Here is a 21711-nt window from a genome sequence, read left to right as displayed (position 1 = left end):
AAGGACCCGATATACAGAACACTTAACACAAGTTTCCTTTAAATCAACTCTATCAGTACATTTAAAGTGTGATTCTATTCTCCAAAGAATGATTTGTAACTATTTTTACATTTCTGTATAAAATAACCAAACATAACATCAAGATAACTGTTACCATGTGTTAACCAGTTTCTCTAATATAGTGCAGCAGTAGAAGAATTTTCACATACTCAGAAAAGAGTCTCTTCCTAGCTCCTCCTTCTGTGGCAAGAATTGGAATCATCCCTCTACTTTCTATCACTTACTTATGCTAAGGAATTTGGTTTGGAATATATAAACTCCTGTTTGTATTTCGCTTTGGAGCATCATATGGTTTTATTTAGCAACAGATTAACTTCATTAATTATGTTCTTATTGAGTTAATTATTAAAATATGCTCCCATTCTGAATACAGGTTGAGCAATGGCTCAGAAACAATTAGCCCAGGATTTAAATGACTTCTGTGGAAAAAACAGTCATTAATTCATACATGGACAGTTATAAGCTGGTGATAATTCATTACTTTATATCACAGTGAGAGTTAATTCCAAATTCTTAAATCACACATAAAAACATCCCTTTTGCTTTCACTACAAGAAAGAGAAAGTCCTATAGGAGAAAAGCAAGATGATGGAAACAGGCAATAATAAAGCCTATCGATTATTTTCATCATATTATAAACAGATTTCTGCTGTTCTCAGTGTTTAAAAAAAGAACTCTTTCCTCCTTAACCCTTTATCTTCTTTAATCCTCCATCCTCTCTTAGTTTTGGACACTGACATAAGATTATATGTCAAATGACTGGACCAACAGGTACCCAGATATTTGGTCAAACATTATCCCATTCAGGATTTAGTCATTTTGTCTCAGCCTCTGTGTTTCTAATGATCTTACAATTATGAGGAAGCCTGATCAGGTATTTTGTAGAATGTCCCTTGGTTTGGGTTTGTGTGATATTTTTCTCATAGGTTTTAGGGAGGAAGTACCATTCTCAACACATCCTATCAAGGGCATACATACATGCTGATGATGCCAACTTCGATGACCTGGCCAAGAGAGTGTCTGTCAGGTTTCTTCACTGTAAAATGACTCCCCACCACCTTTCCATGGTCTACTCTTTTGAATTCACCGAGCTCAGCCCATACTCAAGAGAGGGATGGAGAGTTAAGCTGTATCTCCTGGAAGAGGAAATATCTACATAAATTATTTGTAATTCTTCTGTACAGGAGATGTCTCTTTCTTCTTATTACTTATTTAACAGAATTAATTTCTGTCCCCAAGTCATTTCTCCTTTTAACCTATGACATCATCATTCCCCTAGTAAGCAACCCCCACATACCCAATGGAACTTTGGGTTTACTTTTGATTCCGTTTTCTCTTGCAAGGCACTTGTCCTAGTCCTTTAACAAGCTCTTCATAGTCATCTTTTTTCAGTATTGTTTAGATTTGGTCAATCTCCTTTCCTTCTGTAATTGCTTTAATCCAGGCTGTCCTCATTTCTAGATGACTTAAATAACCTCTGAGAGGTCTTTCTTTTTTTTTCCTATGCTTTCCTCTGCTCTGTCTGCCTTTCCTGTATCATACAGTCATACTGTATCAGACAGAAATTTTGATAGAGACAGAAAGAGTATCCCTGACTTATATCTAGAATATAGAAAATGCATAATAAATAACTGTTGGGAAATAGAAGATGCAATAAAATTTTTCTTTACCATAGTCTGGTCTCCATGCTAGGAAAATAAAAACAGCCTGCAGAAAATTAAAGAAATGACAGAAATATTTCAAAGTTAATTATTTTAAACAACACATATTGCTAAGGTATAAATGAAAGTATATATAATACAGGAAGAATGTAAATGTCAGAGGAGAAAGTGTTTAAGATGCAGCAAAACTATAACTAAGAAGCTAAGAAAAGGACAGTGTCTTTGCCCAGAAAAAGAATCCAAGAAAATCTTTCAGACTCCTCAATGGTCTCCCCAAATCTATAGTTTTGAACTTTCTATAGAACATCTTGACTAAAGTTACACATCCTATACCACAGGGATCCGATCTTGTCTCTTGACCTATAAGCAGGAGATACTGTGGTACAGCTTTTCCAACTATTTAACATATGAAATAAAAGATGGTAACAGTGGCAAAAGGGGGGTGCTAAGGGGACACCTCTTATTTTTGTTGAGGAAATAAAGTGTGTGTTACCCAAATGTCACTTACTTTTCTTTGTTTTTTTTTGGAATGCTAAGATTTCTGACTAGAAAAGTTTTAAAATTATTTTTAACATAGTGAAGTATGATTGCATAGAGGTTGACGACTGTTTAAATCAGCAAAATGTCAAAACTTTATTATAAGGTTCTCAAGGTTATTGCTGAGGACTAACTGCTGGGATCTACAATTTGGGTTATGGAACCTGAGCACTGGGCTCTTGGACTTGCCTTTCATTAAGAGAGAAAGGGAGAATACTGTTGGTGGGAATACAAATTGGTGTAGCCATTATGGAAAACAGTATGGAGATTAAAAAACTAAAAACAGATTTACCATATGATCCAGCAATCCAACTCCTGGGTATGTATCTGAAAGAAACTCTAATTCAAAGGGAACTCTAATTCGAAAAGGGAACTCTAATATATGCCCCTCAGTGTTGACAGCAGCACTATTTACAATAGCCAAGACATGGAAACAACCCAAATGTCTATCAACAGATGACTGGATAAAGAAATTGTGGAACACGATGGAATACTACTGAGCCATAAAAAAGAATAAAATCATGCCATTTGCAGCAACATGGATGGACCTGGAGATCATCATTCTAAGTGAAGTAAGCCAGAAAGAGAAAGAAAAATACTGTATGATATCACTTATATGTGAAATCTAAAAATTAAAAAATTGAAAAAAAAAAAAGAAGACACATGGTTATGGGGATGGAGGGAGGGTGTGGGAAGGGATGAATTGGGAGTTTAAGATATACAGATAGTAACTACCATATATAAAATAGATAAACAACAAGTTTATACTGTATAGCACAGGGAACTATATTCAGTATCTTGTAGTAACCTATAATGAAAAAGAATATAGCAACCTATATTAATAGGTTGAAAAGAATATACATTAGAGCATGTATATGTATGACTAAAACATTATGCTGTACTCCAGAAACTGACACAACATTGTAAACTGACAATACTTCAACTAAAATAAATAAGAGAGACAGAGAGCACACTCACTCAAGGGCACATGCTATTTGTCTAATTTGTTTTGTGTTTGGTGGAAGGAATGCAGTAAGTTCAATTACCTGTGTTAGGAACATTTTCCTCAGCTCTAGCCTGGCTTGCGGTGGTTTCAGTGAAGTTTACCGTGTCAGCTCTTTAGAATGAGAAATGAACAAACTGACAAATAATCTCTTTATTCTAATGAAAGAAATGAATTTAAAACATTAGTTTCCTAGGACATAGGACTGTTCTTGATTTTGGCCACTTAAAAGTAAAATTCCCCAAAATAAAAATCACTGCTTTCTATACAGAAACCTTAATATATACGATGAACTTTTGTTTGTCTTGCCCACTCTTTGTCCTATTCGTAGTTCAAAGGCTTCATGTGGGACTTCATTCCTGAGATGGGATAGAAAAAATGACTCCAATCTAAGACTACACATATAACACTTTTAAGTGGTTCAGGGAGTTAGACGATTTCAAACAATAAAATATTTGTAAACAGTGCTGGCACAGATGGAAGCACTGGGGATAAGAGCTACTTTGGCCACCTTGCCACCATGTAGAGGCTGTGAAGGAAACCAGCCCAGAAGCAGAAGGCAAGAGAGGAATCATTTCAGCTAAGAGGTTGAGCCCAGTATCTAACCTTATCTTTACAGTTATATGAAGTAAATTCATTTTTTAGCTTAAGCTGGTTTAGAAAGGACTTCCTGTTACTACAAAAGAATCATAACTCCTAATATAGTGAGGAACATGTACTTTGTACTTAAGCCTCACTCTGATAAAATAAAGGTGAAAGAAACAATAGAATAATTTTACTACTCCTTAATCTAGCCTATGTTTATTTAACATTGTAATGAAACACAGTAAAGGTCTCTTTTCTTTTGAAGAAATCCAGCAGAATTATGTACACTATATGTTAAACACAATGAAGCCACCCAGTCAAATTTAAGGAAATACGGGAAAAGGAACATACTAATTTTAAGACAGTAAAGCTAATTATTCTATACTCTTGCAAATGGGCCTATTTATTTCCAAAGCATCTTTTTTTTTTTATTTTTATTGAAGTATAGTCACTTTACAATGTTGTGTCAATTTCTGGTGTAGAGTATAATAGTTCAGTCATACATACACATACATATATTCATTTTCATATTCTTTTTCATTATAGGTTACTACAAGACATTGAATATAGTTCCCTGTGTACTTCCAAAGCATATTAACAGCAACTTCTGTGTAGTATCTTCCAAAAGTAATATGACACTTTCATATCCTGTATCTGTCTAATCTCAGTGTGATCTGTCAGCCTTTTAAATCACGTTTTTCAAGAAGGCCTTAGAAGAGTTACTGAATTTTCACCTGCTTATTTGAACTCTCATCTGTTTTTTAATGGGCAGATGGCAAACTACTAAGTTTACATCTCAGTACTAAATATATCCTATTAACAGACCCCTGGCTGCAGCTATAGTATACTGAAATCCTCAAGGAGATTTCAGTGATAGTGCCACAGCAAAACAAATCAAATGGGAGTTTTGTGGAATTATTAAAAATAAAATGCCCCCCTCTCCGGAAGGCCTGGAAGTTGGTGGCATGCAATTAGCACTGGAAAGATGTTTTCATGTTTATTTTCACAGAGATAGGTTTGTGAAACAAAATCAACCAAAACATAGAGTTCTGCTGCTGTTGGTGTGTAGTGATTGCTGCTACAACTACTTCAGGAACACAAGAGTCTTGAGAGAGAGAGAGAGAAAAAAAATGTATTAAACAAAAAGACAAGTGTAGGAAGAAAACTTGCTTATGCTTTCATAACAATTGTGCTAGTTTGCTGATGTAAAAATGTAAATCTTATAACCTGGTAAATATTAACACGTGCACTTTTGCAATTCAAAGCATTTTGAATTATTCAATGGAATAACTCCAGTTTGACTTTTATGGACTTTCTCAGCTGACAATAAGCCTAGACATAAGGCACTGTGTAAAACGTAAACATTAGTGTTGACCTTAATGCATAATAAACCAAAGTACTATATGTATGAGCATGTTACAAGGCACGAAGTTGTCAAATCATTAGGGGGCAAAAATTTTATTTCTTACAGCACAATTACATTTATTAATTTATTTCTTCTTTTGCCTTTGCCAACTACAAGATACAATATGAGTGGACACAAAAGTACCAGCTGTTAAGCAGCCATTCACCATCACACCAATTTGATTCACCTTCTGCCATGTCTCTGACACACTGCTCTAAAACATTCGTTTTGCTGTTCAAGAAAAGACACGCCTAATTTGAGACCACTAAACTCAAGACCCAAGTATTACAGCAACAACCTACTGGAAATTACCAAAATATCTGACCTTCCTATAATACTTAAATGCCTTGATTCCTAGCTTCTGTAGTCCAGAGCAACATTATAAACCATATTCTTGGGGGGGTGGGTATAGGTCTAGTGGTAGAGTGCATGCTTAGTTAGCATGCATGAGGTCATGGGTTCAATCCCCAGTATCTCCTCTAAAAATAAATAAATAAGTAAAACTAATTACCTTCCCCTCAACAACAACAACAAAATTTTTTAAAAGAAATATAAACCATATTCTTAAAGAGGAGTGGCAAGCAAAGCCACTTGTTAAATGTTAAGAAAAAACTGTCATTTCCCCAGCTACACAGAATGCAAAAGTAATAGAAAAAAACTAAGGGAGAAATTTTTGTTTTTTAGTAGAAGGAAAAAAATCTCTAGAAAACAAAGTAATTAGATGAAATTCTTTTACATCACACGTATAGATATAGGCCAGAGAATGTCAAATTACAATTGCTTTGTTGCATATATAAGGTAGTTTAGAAAAATGGCTCATTGTAAAAACAACAATAACAACAAAACTGAATCCTAAAATAAATATAAATTATGGGATTAAGCTACCTTCAAAATAAGGCCACTGTAGAAGTTTCAACCTTACATATCCACTAGGCATGTCACAACTCAAAAATATAGAGTGGGTGACGGCCTACTATCCAGGCACAACAACAAATAAGAACAACAAGGTCCTACTACACAGCACAGAGAACTATATTCAAAATCTTGTAATAGCCTATAATGAAAAAAAAGTGAAAAGGAATATATATATATATATATATATATGTATAACTGAATCACTATGCTGTACACCAGAAATTAACACAACACACTTTAATTAAAAAAAAAGTTCTATTGGTAAAAGCACAGATACATAGATAAAAGAAATGAATATTAAAACTCACAGACTGCAAACAAAAAAAGTAAATTTTACTGCATGAAAATTATACCTTAATTTTTTTAAAAAGGAAAAAAAATCAATAAATTATGGTGATCTAAGGCTGAAGAGTTAAGCAGCTGGGTATAACTGAAGAGAAAATCAGTATCCTGGAAGGTTAAGTCAAAAGAAATTATCCAGAATGTAGCATGCAGAATAAAAGTTAATAAACACAAAGTCTCTGACATAGCAGTCATTAAAGAACAAAGCCATGGCTCTGCACTACTCCCTGGCCATGGGCCGCAACAAAGGCCACAGGTAATCAAGAACACGAGCAACCTGAGGCACAGCCACTGCTGTGGATGCCTTACCAAGCACACCAAGTTCCTGTGGGACATGATTCAAGAAGTAAGAGGCTTTTGCCTCAAACAAGCAGTGTCAGAGCTGCTCAAGGTCTCCAAGGACAAACAGGCCCTCATCAAGAAGAGAGCAGAGACACACACATCATGCCAAGAAGAAGCTAGAAGAGCTGAGTGATGTCCTGGCTGCCAAGAGGAGAGCAGCTGCCAAGGACTAGGCCCCCTCCCCACTCTGTGCATAATAAAACCTTTACAGGAAAAAATAAACAAACATGGAAAAACAGCAAGAAATCTACTTAAGTGAAGTTCAGGAAGAAAAGAAAGAGTGGGGCAGAGGCAGATAATGGCTGGGACTTTTCCAGAAAGAATGAAAAACGAATCAAAAGAAAACCCCATAAAGCCCAAGTTGGACAAATAAAAGGAAATTCACACCAAGACAAATCAAAGTGAACAAGAGAACACAAAGACAGAAAATCTGAAAAGAAGCCATTGGAACTAATTGCTCAACATTAACAGTGAAGCCAAAAGACAATGAAAGAAAATGGGCTGAAAGAAAAAATATTTCAACCTAAAATTCTATACTCTGATTGGTTTTTTAAGGCCAAAATCTCTCCCATTTCTTAATGCACACCGCTTTGAAAGTGATATTATCCCTGTTCCCATTAAGAGATGAAGTCTAATTTCTCCACCCTTTGGAATGTGGGCTTGGCCATATGACTTGCTCTGGTCGATGAGACATTAGCAAATCTGACAACAGAAACTTGAGAAGTACCTGTGCACTGGAGCTTGCCATTTCTTTTTTTTTTTTTTTCCACTATAGTTATTCTTATTTTATTTCTTTAAAAAAATTTTTTTATTAAAGTGCAGTTGATTTACAATGTTAGTTTCAGGTGTACAGCAAAGTGATTCAGTTATACATATACATACATACATATATATTTTCCTTTCAGATTCTTTTCCACTATGTTATTACAAGAAAATGAATACAGTTTCCTATACAATAGGTCCTTGTTGTTTATCTATATTGCTTTTTGAACCCAGTCACAACATGAGGGTATTTAGCCTAGCCAGCTGAGATCTCTCATAAGAGATATGTTGTCCAGTTCCTCTCTCACCTTAGCAAACCACCAGACATATAAGTGAGGCCATCTAGGACTGTCCAGCCCCCAGCTGACCTGACAAGTGAGTACAGATAAACAAGTCAAGCTGACACTATGTGGACCAAAGACAAGTCATCCCACTGAGTCCTGACCAAATTGCTGACCTGCAGAGTCATGGGGAAATAGTTGCTTTTGAGTCATTAAGTTGGATATGGTTTGTTACCCAGAAATATATAACTGATACCTAGCCCCAGCAAAAATATCTCTTAAGAGTAAGGTAGAATAAAGACACTTCCAGACAAGTATCTGGAACAAAACAAAACCTAACAGCTGGCCACCAGGAAACCCTCATTAAAAGAGATTCTAAAAAATGTATTGTAGGCAGAAAGAAAGTGGTCCCAGATAGAAGATAAAAGATGCAAGAAGGTATGAGGAGCAAAGAAAGTGCTAAGTATATGGGTAAGTCTATAAAAACACTGCTTTTGTAATACAATAATAATAACACCTTAAAGAATTTCTAAGATTCAATACCAGCAGCCACGTCCAGACATTCTGATTTGATTTATCTGAGACCTCTGGGTAGTGATACTTTAAAAATCACCCTCCATGCAACTAGAGTTTAGAACCACTGACTTAAATAAAAAGCTTATGTCTATATATTTAATGTTGGCATTAACTGCCACCTGTCTACCCCTTTTATTTGGCTTGCTTTTTCTGAAGTTACTGACTTGTGATTCTCCATGAAAATATGCTTTAAAAAAGCATTGTCTCTGTATTACAAAGTGGCTGACTTTGGGAGATACTAAAGCTCTAAAAAACAATTACTATATCATTTCTAATTATTTCCCATCAACAGGAATTATTATTATAAATTCAGAGTGTTCCCCCAGGTGCAAACACCCAAGATAATTTCAGCTAGCCGCTAAAGCTGAAGTGATTTTCTAGTTAATGTTTTTTTACACTAGATTTAGTAAAATAGTAACTAATGTAAAAGACCAGGCTGCAGGCCATCTGTTAACTAACAGTAACAGATCAGGATATTGTGCTACTCAAAACACTCTATGTTAACTGTTCATTTTCCTAAATTGTTCTGTTGACTAGATGGATGATGGTGCTTACGATCCAACTCAAATAACAAATCTCAGAATTAAACCCCAAAGCAAATCCTTAAATGATGAAAGATTTCCAAAATAATGAATATCGACTGGAAATATCAAAATAAGTAAGAAGGGGTAGAATCAATATAAGGAATAAGAAAGCAATGCACCTAACAGGTAATATAAATGAATAGAATATGTGAACCATATCTTACTGATTTTAACATGCACCATTATGTTATGTACCATTGGGGGGAAAAACTCTGCCAATTATAATTATGTCATAAAATGTAAGATATATCCTAATTTCAAAAATGTTAAGGTAAAAAATAAAGTCAGTTTTAGAATCAATAAAATATGATGAATGACAGCATTATAATCAGGCTTTTTTTCCCCTACTATTATTAAAACTCTCAGCCAAACCAATCATACCACCCAATTTAACATCAAAATACAGGCTCAAAGAAATTACCACTCTCTTATGCAGTAGGCAAAGGTATCAACGAGAAAACTTTGTGCCTATGGAGAAATGGTAATATTCAAATTCACTACCATTCCTAAAGCAGTATCACAAAAATGTACATACCCAAGAGCAAGCAGAAGAGAAAACACAAGCACATGTGTATGTGCACATATATACACACTCACTCTCAAACCCCAAGCTAATTTAATTAAAGTCTGCAGTGTCATGCATACAAATTTGGTCCTGGTTAATAAAAAGTTCATACCAACTATAAAAACTGACAAAATCAGTGAATTGACATAAAAATGAAGGATATATAGTGAGATTATAAAAAGACAATTCTCCTAACTGAAGGTGATGCTAATTCAGATTGATTGTAAACCAGTTAAAAAGAGATGCATGTCGAAACTAACACAACCCTGTAAATCAACTATACCTCAATAAAAAATAAAAATAAAAGTAAATAGGAGAAACTGGTTGAGGGGGTATATGGAAATAGAATTCTATAAAAAAAAAAAGAGCTGTATGTACATTATATTTTACAGTCTAAGGTAAATTTGTTCTGTAAAGGGACATACAGTTAATTATTTAAGGCTTTGCAGTCTACAAAACAATCTCTATAACCTTGTAGTGTCTTTTTTTAAATATAGTTTTATTAAAGTATAGTCAGTTTACAATGCATCAATTTCTGGTGTACTGCACAATACTTCAGTCTTATAGGAACATACATATATTCATTTTCATTTTCTGTTTAACCGTAAGTTACAAGCTATTGAATATAGTTCCCTGTGCTATACAGTATAAACTTGTGGTGGTGGTGTCTTCTTTTAACCTTTTAAAACTATAAAAACAATTCTTACACTCCAGAGACATAAAAAACAGGCTGTGGGCTGGATGTGGTCCATAGGCTGCAGTTTGCCAATCTCTAGTCTAAGATATAAATGGGCATAAATGGGTGGTTCATTAAACAAGGCTGCTTAAGAAATTGGAGAACAAATCTATTCTAGATTTAATTCACTAGCTATTTAGTAATGCTTTAACAAAAACTGCTAAGCCAAAAAAGCAATGAAGCTTACTGAAGTAAAACTTCTTTATTCTTTTCACTTAAAATATAACCTTTGACAAGGTTCTGTTTACTCATGATCCTGAATGAGTACCTGAAGAAATATTTTATTTTTACTCCTTGAAAAAAAATCATGTACCAATTCTAATTTAGAAAAATAGACAATGAGATCTTATTGAGGCCAAAACATTTTTTCTAATGACTCCTATCACACCTTATACATGGGGCTCCACCCTCTCTAAAAACCTGCACTTCAACATAAATACACAAAAAAATAACTTTCAGAGGATCATCCTATTCACTTTTGCTAATAGCAAAGCCTACCCAGGCTCTGATAAACATGAAGAAAGAGAAATAAGTCTCTAGAACCAACAAAAACCCAAGGTTAATGCAACAGTTTTTGTATTCACGCTGCCTCGTGTGTACTTGTTTATAAAAGGGAAAATACATTTATTTGTGAGTTTTATATAAATGGCGTTTTGAGCAGTTATCAAGAGAAACTTAAAAACTGAATGCCAATTCAGGAGAATCTCTGTCAAATTACCCAGACATACTCCCTTAGCTGCTCCTATGTAGAATAAGACTTTTCCAAATTTAAAAACGAGATTCACACAAGTTCTAAGTAAATCTATTCTAATACTGTTTGAATCACAAAGCAAATCATCATCAAAAGATACACTCTAGAAATGATTTCTAACAAAAGAACTCTGCACAGTTAATATGGGCTATGACTATGGGTCCAGAAATGCAAAAGACACAGAGCTAAAAGTCTATAACACATAACAAGAATCACAAATATATTAATGAAAATTATAAAACATGAAGCGGGGGAATCAACACTTTGCTCTAAGTATTTTGACTTCACACTAAAACATTCTTACAGCAATGACTTAAGACTTGATCCCTGTTCTTGGTTAAAACTAAAAAAATGAGTAAGACAACTTTGTTGGTTTTTTCATTTGTTTGCTTTTGTTTTTTTAACTGATCAGACCTAAGCAGCAATGAATTTGATCTTTTTCCAAAAACTGTTTAGTAAATGTTGATGACTCATGATTGATGAATAAGAATGAGACTGAGAAAAGAAGGAAATGGAACAAAATTGATCTCATTAAAGTAGGAAAAAGCTTTCTGTACAACTCGCCCAATTAATGCCATATCCTAAAGCTACTGACCTGTATGAATTCTGTCTGTGATGCAGCATAGTCTATTTAATCTTTCAGCTTTGTAGGATTTCTTGCTCTACGAAGTTCAATTTTAGAGTAAATATTGTTAAATGTGTTTTATGAGTACTAAATGTAAATCATTTGTAAGAAATCAATAGATACTGTCTAACAAAAAAGAGAACATAAGTATTCTACTTAATAAATACTACTCCATAAATTCATAAATAAATAATAAATAAAAATAAAGAAATTCATAAATAAATAAATTCTACTTCAATAAATACAAGAATAAAGAGCGAAAAGAGTTGAAAGTAGGGAGAGCTAAAATAGGATAGTACAGTTTTCCATTATAAACCTGGTTGCACTCTGACTTAAAATTATGCACTGAAACATGAAAAAAAAAAGGAGGGGAAGAAACAAAATCCACATGTTTGCCAGGACATATGGTATCTATGTAAGTATGGGAGCATTTCTTAAGATGTACTCCTATTCTATTCTGCTGTGCTTCAGTACACAAAAGAAAGTTATCTGGTCTAGAGATAACTGATTTTAAGTCCTCCAAAATGCCATTTGCATAAATCATCCGGTTCAAACAAGATTTAAGAAAGGACCTTTGAAACAATGTTTTTCCAAGATAACATGGTCTTACAAGGCATTTCAGTAATCTTTAACTAGCTGAAAACAGGTAAATGTGTCCTGAAAGTTCTGCATTTTTTAAGAGCCGGCTCTTAATAATCCACATAAGTGGGCTGGATGCTGAATCACAGGATTCAAAGGCTGCCCCAGCAATGCTGAACAGCAATACTGTACCAGGATTGGAGAAATTATATGCACAAACCATTTCAAAAACTCAAGAGATCTTCATTTAAAGATACTGGCAAAACTTTTCCAGAAAAGTTTAATCTCATGCTGCACCACTGTTTAAAGCACAAATCTAAATCCTAAAGGCTGTCACATAGTAAAGATGGTAAATCAAAGAACTAAATTGAAAATGTTCCTCCTAATGGGGTTAAGGACAAATTCCAGTGAGGCTTTTCTGGACCTATCAGAAAAATAGGAGATTGAAGGTTTGGGTAAAGGAAAAGTAAAAGTTCATCACAGGAAGTCCTTGAGAATCAAAACCACACTAACAATAAATGCAATGAAGTTTCTATTTGTTTTTTAATCAGGCATCAATTTTTAGAACTTTTAAGTATTGTTAATATACATTCCACTTTTTTTTCCGAACAAGTGACAGACTTGTACTTCACGGTATTTGCAGAGGTGTACATGACAAAATCTTTTCCTAAAAATTCCAACCAAGAATTACCAATTAAGAAAAATAATTATGAAATGTTTACAATGTTTTATAACTTAAAAGTGAGCAGTTAACTAACTTGAGATAAAGAGATGTTTCCTGTTTCACTTTAACATATTTATTTTTAATTTTAATTTTTTTTTGGAGGGGAGGCAATTAAGTTTACTTATTTATTTTTAGAGGAGGTACTGGGGATTGAACCCAGATTGTGTATGCTAAGCATGTGCTCTACCACTTGAGCAACATATTTATTTTTAGAGCAATTCAGGTAGGTGGGATTTTTCTGAGCTCTAGTTAGTAGGTCTGCTTTCTCATAATGACATAGTTTAGTATTCTGAAACTATTTTAAGAGTATTACAAGGTCAGGGTTCAGCAATTAAATAGTAATTTGTGGATAGCAGGAACCAAGTTTTTCACTATTAGAGAAGGGAATTATAAATATATAATCATAAATTACATATAATTATAAATTATAAATGTGGAAAGGGAGAAAACGAAAATGAATCCTGTGGTATTGAAGGCATCAGTATGAATAAAAATCAGCTTTCATTATGTTTATCTATATATATACACATATAGATATGAATAGAATAGATGTCTATGTGCACACACACTCATATTGCATGTGTATATATACATGTGTACATATGTGTGTGTGCATACATCTATATGAATGCATGTTTGTAAATACACACACAATACATTTTCTGGCTCTGTCTGCCGAAGCAATGACACCTGAGTAGCAATGAACACATCTAGCACCCATGCCCTGGCTTCTATATACCACTCTTCACTAAAAGGAAGTAGAGCTCGTTAGAGAAGTGGTTGATTCCAGGGCTGGTATTGGAAAAGTACAAGAGGAGCCTGGGAGACTTTTGATTTTTTGGTCCGGCATGGAAATCATCACTCCCATCCTCACAACGAGAAAAAAGCTAAACAAACTGAAAACTACCAACTCTTCTGAGATCCGTCAGAGACCTGAAGTCATGGGGCAAACCCCTTCCCTAAAATTGGAGAGATGGGTGTATACAGAGAATCACAGTTTATTGGAAGCTAAAGCCCAGGAGCAGAAGTCCGCTGCTGGAGCCAGTACCCAGTAAGGGACACTTACACTACTACTGATAATTACTCCAGTGTGGACAAGCTTAAGAGTTAAAAACTCTAGGGGAACGAACAATCTGAAAAGGAAATTAAGTAAATAATTTATTTATAATAGCATCAAAAAGAAAAAACACACAGAAATAAACTTAAAGGATGAGAAAGACTCGTACACCGAAAACTACAAAACACTTGAAAAAAATTAAAGGAGACAAAAATAAATGCAAAGACATTCTATGTTCATGAATTGGAAGACAATATCGGCAAAACTATCCAAAGAGATCTGTAGATTGAATGCAATCCCTATCAAAGACCCAATAGTATTTTTTGTGTTTTTTTTTTCCTGCAGAAATAGAAAAATGTAAAATTCATATAGAATCTCAAGGAACCCTGGACAGTCAAAACAATCTTGAACAAAGTTTGAGATTTTACACTTAGTGATTTCAAAACTTATTACAAAGCTGCAGTAATCAAAACTGTAGTACTGTCATAAAGACAGACATACAGACCAACAGAACAGAACAAAGAGCCCAGAATAAACTTCATGGTCAAATGGTTTTCAACAAGGGTACCAAGACCATTCAATGAGGGAAAGGACAGTCTTTTTAACAAATGGTGTCAGAAAAATTGAACACCCTCATGCAAAAAACTGAATCAGATGGATCCTTACCCTACAGCATGTACAAAATTAACTCAAAATGAATCAAAGATCTAAATGTAAGAGCTAAAACTATAAAACTCTTAAAAGAAAGCATAGAGGGAAAAACTTGGAATTTGGCAATGAGTTCTTGGATATGATATAAAAGCACAAACAACAAAAGAAAAAAATAGATAAACTGGACTACATCAAAATTAAAAACTGTGAATCAAAGGACACAATCAACAGAGTGAAAAGGCAACCGATAGGATAGGAGAAAATACTTGCAAATCATTTATCTGATAAGAGGTTAATGTCCAGAATACATAAAGAATACCTATAACTCAACAAGTAACCCAATTAAAAAATGAGCAAAGGACTTGAACAGACACTTCTCCAAAGGCATCCAAATGGCCAATAAGCACATGAAGATGCCCAAATAACTACTAATTAGGGAAATGTAAATTTTAAAAAAATCACTTCATATCCATCAGATTATTTAAAAAAATAAAAAAATAAGTGGTGGAGAAGATGTGGAGAAATCGGAACTTTGTGCACTGTGGGTGGGAATGTAAAATGGTGCAGCCATTGTGGAAAACAGTATGGTCATACCTCAAAAAATTAAAAATAGAATTACTATATGATCCAGCAATTCTACTTCTGAGTATTTGTATACCCAAAAGAACTGAAAACAGGGTCTTAGATATTTGTATACATGCGTTTATAGTAGCATTATTCACAATAGCCAAAAAGTGAGAGCAACCCAAGTTGCTTGATGGCTGAATGGATTAATAAAATGCAGTCTATACATATAATAAAATATTATTCAGCCTTGGAAAGGAAGGAAATTCTGACACACACTACAACATGGATGAAATCTGAAGACACTAAATGAATAAGCCAGACACAAAAGGACAAATAGTCTGTGATTCCACTTATATGAAGTACCAGAGTAGTCAAATTCAGAGACAGAAAACAGAATGGTGGTCACCAGGGGCTGGGGAGAGGGAAAATAGGTAGTTATTATTTAATGGGTATAGAGTTTCAGTTGGAATGATAAAAAGCTCTGGACATGGATTGTGGTGATGGTTTCATAGCAATGTGAATATACTTAATTCATTTTGAACTGTATACCTAAAAAAAATGGTTTAAATGGTAAATTCTGCTATGTATATTTTACCACTAAAAAAAAAAAGGGAAAAAAATTAATGGCACAGTTTTGGGTTGTTTTTTAACTTGTATGCTTCTGGTATAATCGTAAAACAGTTGGATAGATGCCAAGTTTGAAAACAAACTATACAAAAGCAGGTAATTCTTGTTTGCATTACTGGCAGAGAAACTTAAAATAATTAAGTTTCTAATTACTCACACCCAATAAAAAGTTACTTTTTTCATCAAAGATTTATTGAGTATCTAAGAGGCACCAGGCTAGCAACTGGGAATACAACAGTTGTGTTGCTATGAGCACGCATATACACCTAGAGCCCGAGGCCAAGTGCTATTACACAGACACAAAATCAGGTGACACCATGATAAAATTTAGTCATTATATGATGTATTAAAAAAAAAACTTCTGGCTGGATAGAGAATGTTCACTTTTTGTGATTCTGACATTTTGCATTTCTAAAGCTGGAATTCTTTACAGCAGCTACTTATGGTGCTTTTCCTAACTGTTCTGCATCTACTTCAGAATGGCGTTTAATCCATTTTTTTATGTACTTTCCTAGAGGCAACCCAGGCTTACTACACATTATTTGTAGGGCACAAAGCCCCAAGTGTTTGGCTCCATCCCAAAACTACCTTGCAACACTAATCAACATGGTGACAATTTTGAAAGTGACTACATAATTATTGTGGACAACAGGGATTAAAAAACTCTACATCCACTGAAACTTAAGAATGAAACGGTTCTGAAGAAGGAAAAAAAGAAGAAAAGCAGAATAACCTTTATTCTGTGGATTGTAAATTAAACCTAAGACAGCAACTCCCTTGGGAAGTGGTAAGGTTTGTGCAATTCAAAAGGGCTATAGCCTTTACTGATTTGAATCTCCTCCTTCCTTCTTCCTTTATGAGCATTTATATTCACATTCCTCACCAGTATCTCCAATCTTTCACCTTCTACTGGTTCCTTTCTCTTTGCCTTTAAACTAAAATGAATTTCCTTACTCTTGAAAAACCTTTATTTAACTGTGATATCCTCCCTTCCATATATTCTCACCTCTTGTCATTCTCAAACTTCTGAAAGACTAAAATAGTTTTAAATAGTCCAAATCTGGTTTCTACAGAATCTGTTCTATCTTTATTTACCAAAAACCATGCTCTTTTCTCAGACATTAATCTTAACTATGTTACTCTTTTACCCTAGTGGTTACTACTACTTCCTTTCAAAATTTCCTTTCCTTTGCTCCCACAACTAAAATTTCCCTCTTTGGCCTCCACAATTAACAACTCTTCTAAATCTTCTTTTAACTCTCAACCATTCCTTCTGTTCCCTATAATTCCCTCAACAAGCCTCTTTCCAACCCTCAATTGTGAGCATTCCCCCAGGGCTCAGTCCTTGGAATCATACTCCTCTATTTAGACACTCTTTAAGAGGGCTCAACCACTTTCATACCTCCAACTATAGCCTTTTAAGCTGAATGACTAAAATTTCGATTCAGTTTAAGATTTAGTTCCCAATTTACATCCTCTTACTGGAAATCGTCTGAAATGTCTGGCTGTCATTTCAAATTCAACACCAGCTAAGAATTATATATTTTTGTAAAGAGCCTAACAGTTAAACTTTAACCTCTCTTCACTTGATTAAATTCTACTGTTCCTTCAGCTCAATCATCATTTTCTTAGGAAAATATTTCCTGATTCTCTGATTAGCCAAATGTCCACATACGTCTCTTTCATAGCATTTATCATATCTATAATTTTCCATTCATTAGGTGATTCTTCAAATAGCTATAAACTTCACTAGACAGTGAGCCCCTTGAGAATAGGGATCATGTTTTTTAGGAGTGAGAGATGAGGGGTATGATAATCCCCACACTCCCAGCACCTAGCGTTAAGTTCAGACATGTAGTAAATAATATTTACTCAAAATGTGTCAAGCAAATGAAGAAAACCGCTTTAAATTTTTCCTAGGTAATGAGTCATCAATCCCACTTCCGTCTCTACTGCTACTAGTCCACTATAGTCCAGGTCTTTACTTTATAGTTTAATTAATTACAAATGCAGTTTACTCAATGAGCTCCTTCAGATCTTTCTTACTTCAACCCACCTTGCCACAAGAATAATTTCCTTAACTGTTCTACCAGGCCATTCTCCTACCCAATAATCTTCAGTGATTTCCTATTTCACTCAAAAACACATCTAAGCTAATGCAGACATTTCACTAAAGAACTCAATGTCCCAAGAACACTATTGTCAGCTGCTCAGGACAGCCCCTCCCATTGGCCATGGCTTTAAAAAACACTGATTCTTCTCTTTGACTCTCCTATAAAGGAGACTTAGAATAATCTATGTTCCCTGCAGACCACCATCAGTAATATTACTTCGGAAATGTTACTATTAATTGTATCACAAACATCTAACATTAGTTAACAAAGTTTGGTGGGCAATAAATTCACAAATCATCTATTATGGTGTGTGTCTTACAAGGTATGATTAATATTATTTATAACATTCTTATCAATTAGTTTCAGAGTTTCATTTTGTAAATTTGTCCTTATATTCTTTTTTGTTTCCCTTTGTCTTTTTTAAAATTGAAATATAGTTGATTTACATGTTCTTAAATTCTAATGCTCACAGATTCAAAAGTTCTAAGTAAAATTATGGCAAATTAATTCAGCTGCCTAAAATAACAGATGCACACTGGTTCAACACCAGAAAAGTCTATTAAAATAATACACCTCATTAAGAAACCGCAAGTTTCTTTTTCAAGGGATTGTTTCTGTACAAAATAAAATTTACAAAACATATACCTAAAAATAAGAAAAAAATTCAACCATGTGTTATTATGCTAAAATCTTTATGAAATATAATAGTATGTAATACAACCGAGTGGCTTAGTTTCTCTTCTTATTTAAGTCCAATCACTTAAACTGGGTTTTCTAATGGTAAGTATAATGCTTTTTTCCCTAAGATGGATTATTCACATCATTTATAGTAAGAGCCATAGAGAAAGAAATATTAACAAACTTTCAAAATATTCTTTATGTTCAAAACACAACAATTCTAAGTGATTTAATCCCATGCCTGCATAGTTTTATGCACGTTTCAATACAAAGAACTTCCTGAACTGAAAAACTGCATTATTAAAGCCAGAGTACATCTGGATTAGAAAAAGACTAGACAGGTGGACTAACAGGTAGCAGACAAGACAGGTACCTCACCACCAGAAAACCACTAGTAAATATGACCCAAGACTACTGGAGGAAGGGGAAGACTATCAGATAGTCTTGCTAAATATAGTGCTTATAGAGAATGAAATGGACTTCAGTACCTGATTAAAAACAATTAAAAAACAAAACCCTTAGCAGTTACACTCCTTGAACTTTATAAAATAATCCTGGCCTCACATCATATTTAAACTCAAGAAAAAACAATGGGAATTTTACCATGACTTTCTAAAAAGGATTCCAAAATCCTTTTTGCTTTTTCAAAAGGAACCAAAACAAGGACTCCAACTGTTCTGTGTTTTAGCTCCAGTGTTATATTAAATCCAGAGATATTAAGCAATTTGCCCAATTGAACTAAGGAAAAAGGGTGTAAAAATGACAGTGGCATAAACAAAGAATCTGTTTTTAAATGGTACTGAATAATTACCCTGGATAAAAGCTTAAAGCAAATACACAGGTCAAGGCCCTCAAGCTAAGACAAATGGTGAAGGCACATATAACAGCAAGAGGTCTCTACCATTAAGTTTATCATCAACATAAAAAGCAACCTATGAAGTCTAATCCAAAGTATTAAATCAAATCACAGTTTACACACAAATATCAAAGCAGCTAATCATACATTAATGGGAATACTTTTAAATTATCTAAAAACTATATTTAAATACTTGTTCATAAACTGTCCCAAACCTTCAAAGAGCCATGATTCTTCTATGTAACACTAAATTGACATCAGATAATGTGCCAATTCTCACAGAACATCCTGATCAGTATCCGAGTTCTTCATATCCCACAGAATGCTTTCAGATCTATTACACCTCACTTAATCTTTACTCCTTACAACTGCTCATTTTTACAGTTAAGGAAACTGAAGCTCACCAAATTGACTTACATAAAATAATTCAGCATCTATGGTCTTCTGGTCCAAAGATTTTTTTTAATTAATTTTAAAATTTAAAATATTATATATGATGCTCACCTTTGATTAAAATAAATAATTCCCTTTACTTCGTCAATAAAGTGTCAGTAGTGGAAAAACAGCATATCAGCTTGAACAAGCACTAACTTTCTAAACTTTCAGAATTGGATATTAAGAGTCCATATCAATGAGTAACTTTAAGTGTTTGTCAGTAATTATTCAGTTTGCTGGGGAAAAAAAATAAAACACACAAATACAAATAAACACTAAATAATGTAGGGTATCACCACTTTGAATATGGCAAAATGACCAAATTTTGTTGTAAAAACTATACACACAACTATTTCTTTGAATAATCTGTTTCTGTGCTGAGAGTAAAAACTCACCTTTGTTGAATGTGCTTTCTTTTTCTCTGCTAAAAATCTGATGAATTCTAAAGAAATTAATCATGTGAAGGAAACTATTACATACATGTTATATAAATATATAAAAAGTTTGTCTGCCTTAACAAGTAGCATCCATCACTTCACAAGTATTCTAGTTTGTAACCTAACCACATAATAAAGAAAAAATAAACCAAGACCCAATGTTTTAAATATCTTCCTGGCAAAATGCAGTCATTACCAATACCAATAGCATTTTAACATATATCCAATCACATTAAATTCATACTTAGAAACCTCCAGGTGACAGTCACCTTCTGAATCCAAGAAATATAGGCACTGCACAGCAAGAATAAACCTATGTCTGCACCTCAGCATGACAATGGAATTGATTTATCATCACAATAGACTGATCTCCCAATCATCAAATGAAGAAACAAAATGGAATTTTAAAAAAAGTAACCTAAACAGACATTTCAAAAGGTTGACAGCATCCTATACAGGCTATTATTAATATAACTAAATTATCAAACAACTACTTTGGATGATGGAGGATACTGGCTCAGAGGAACAATTATTCTGCACTTTTGCTATATTCTACTTGCTATGTTCTAATTAATTTAAATAATGAATCTATTATTATCTCAATGCAATCTATAAATCACCATTACACAGCATTGTTAAACCCTCATAAAAAAATCACATAAGTTGCAACACTTATCAATTTGAATTGCATGCCATGTTGCAATGTCTGCCATCCAGGAGAAAGCTCAATTTCCCAATCTTGGTATATCTTGAATCATCTGGAATTCCTTATAGGTTACATAAACTGAAACTTATAATAATAGAAAGGCCAGATCTAGAAACAGTTGACTATGAACACAGTATCTTCAGAAACTAAGGAAAGAAATCAAGTCCAAGGATCTTGGCTCATCAGAGCAGAATGAGTAGACCCGCTTCAGAAAAGACTGGTTTTCCCAACCACTTTGAGGAGAAAAAAAAAAAAACACTTAATAGAAAATAAATACAATTGTTTTAAGATACAAGTTTGGGGGGCTTTTTTTTAAAAAAGATGAAAGTTTTGTGGGGGTTTTTTTTTTCAAGTTCTGGCAATAGGAGAGTGTTCTGTTTTTATTTAGCACAAGAAGAGCTATGAATTAAAATTGACCTGGAATACAATTTTTTCATATAGCTTACAAACTAATATCATTATGTGATAAAGCAAGTACAGTAAAATGTTAATGGTAAAATTTTAATGGTTGGGTATACATGGGTATACAATGTACAATTTTTTTAAACTT

The 21711-nt window shown here is 33.8% G+C and overlaps 1 protein-coding gene and 1 pseudogene across 2 annotated transcripts in view; one reads left to right on the top strand and one right to left on the bottom strand.

The window, feature by feature from the left end:
* GLG1 (golgi glycoprotein 1) overlaps positions 1 to 21711 on the bottom strand; it is a 119221-nt gene that overhangs the window by 83122 nt on the left and 14388 nt on the right. The gene's annotated exons all lie outside the window — the stretch shown is intronic.
* LOC105084821 (large ribosomal subunit protein eL36-like) lies at positions 6718 to 7023 on the top strand (annotated as a pseudogene).

The sequence above is a fragment of the Camelus dromedarius genome, chromosome 9 (assembly GCF_036321535.1).
Source record: "Camelus dromedarius isolate mCamDro1 chromosome 9, mCamDro1.pat, whole genome shotgun sequence".
In the NCBI taxonomy this organism is placed as follows: domain Eukaryota; kingdom Metazoa; phylum Chordata; class Mammalia; order Artiodactyla; family Camelidae; genus Camelus; species Camelus dromedarius.
This window is presented reverse-complemented; position numbering and strand designations above follow the sequence as displayed.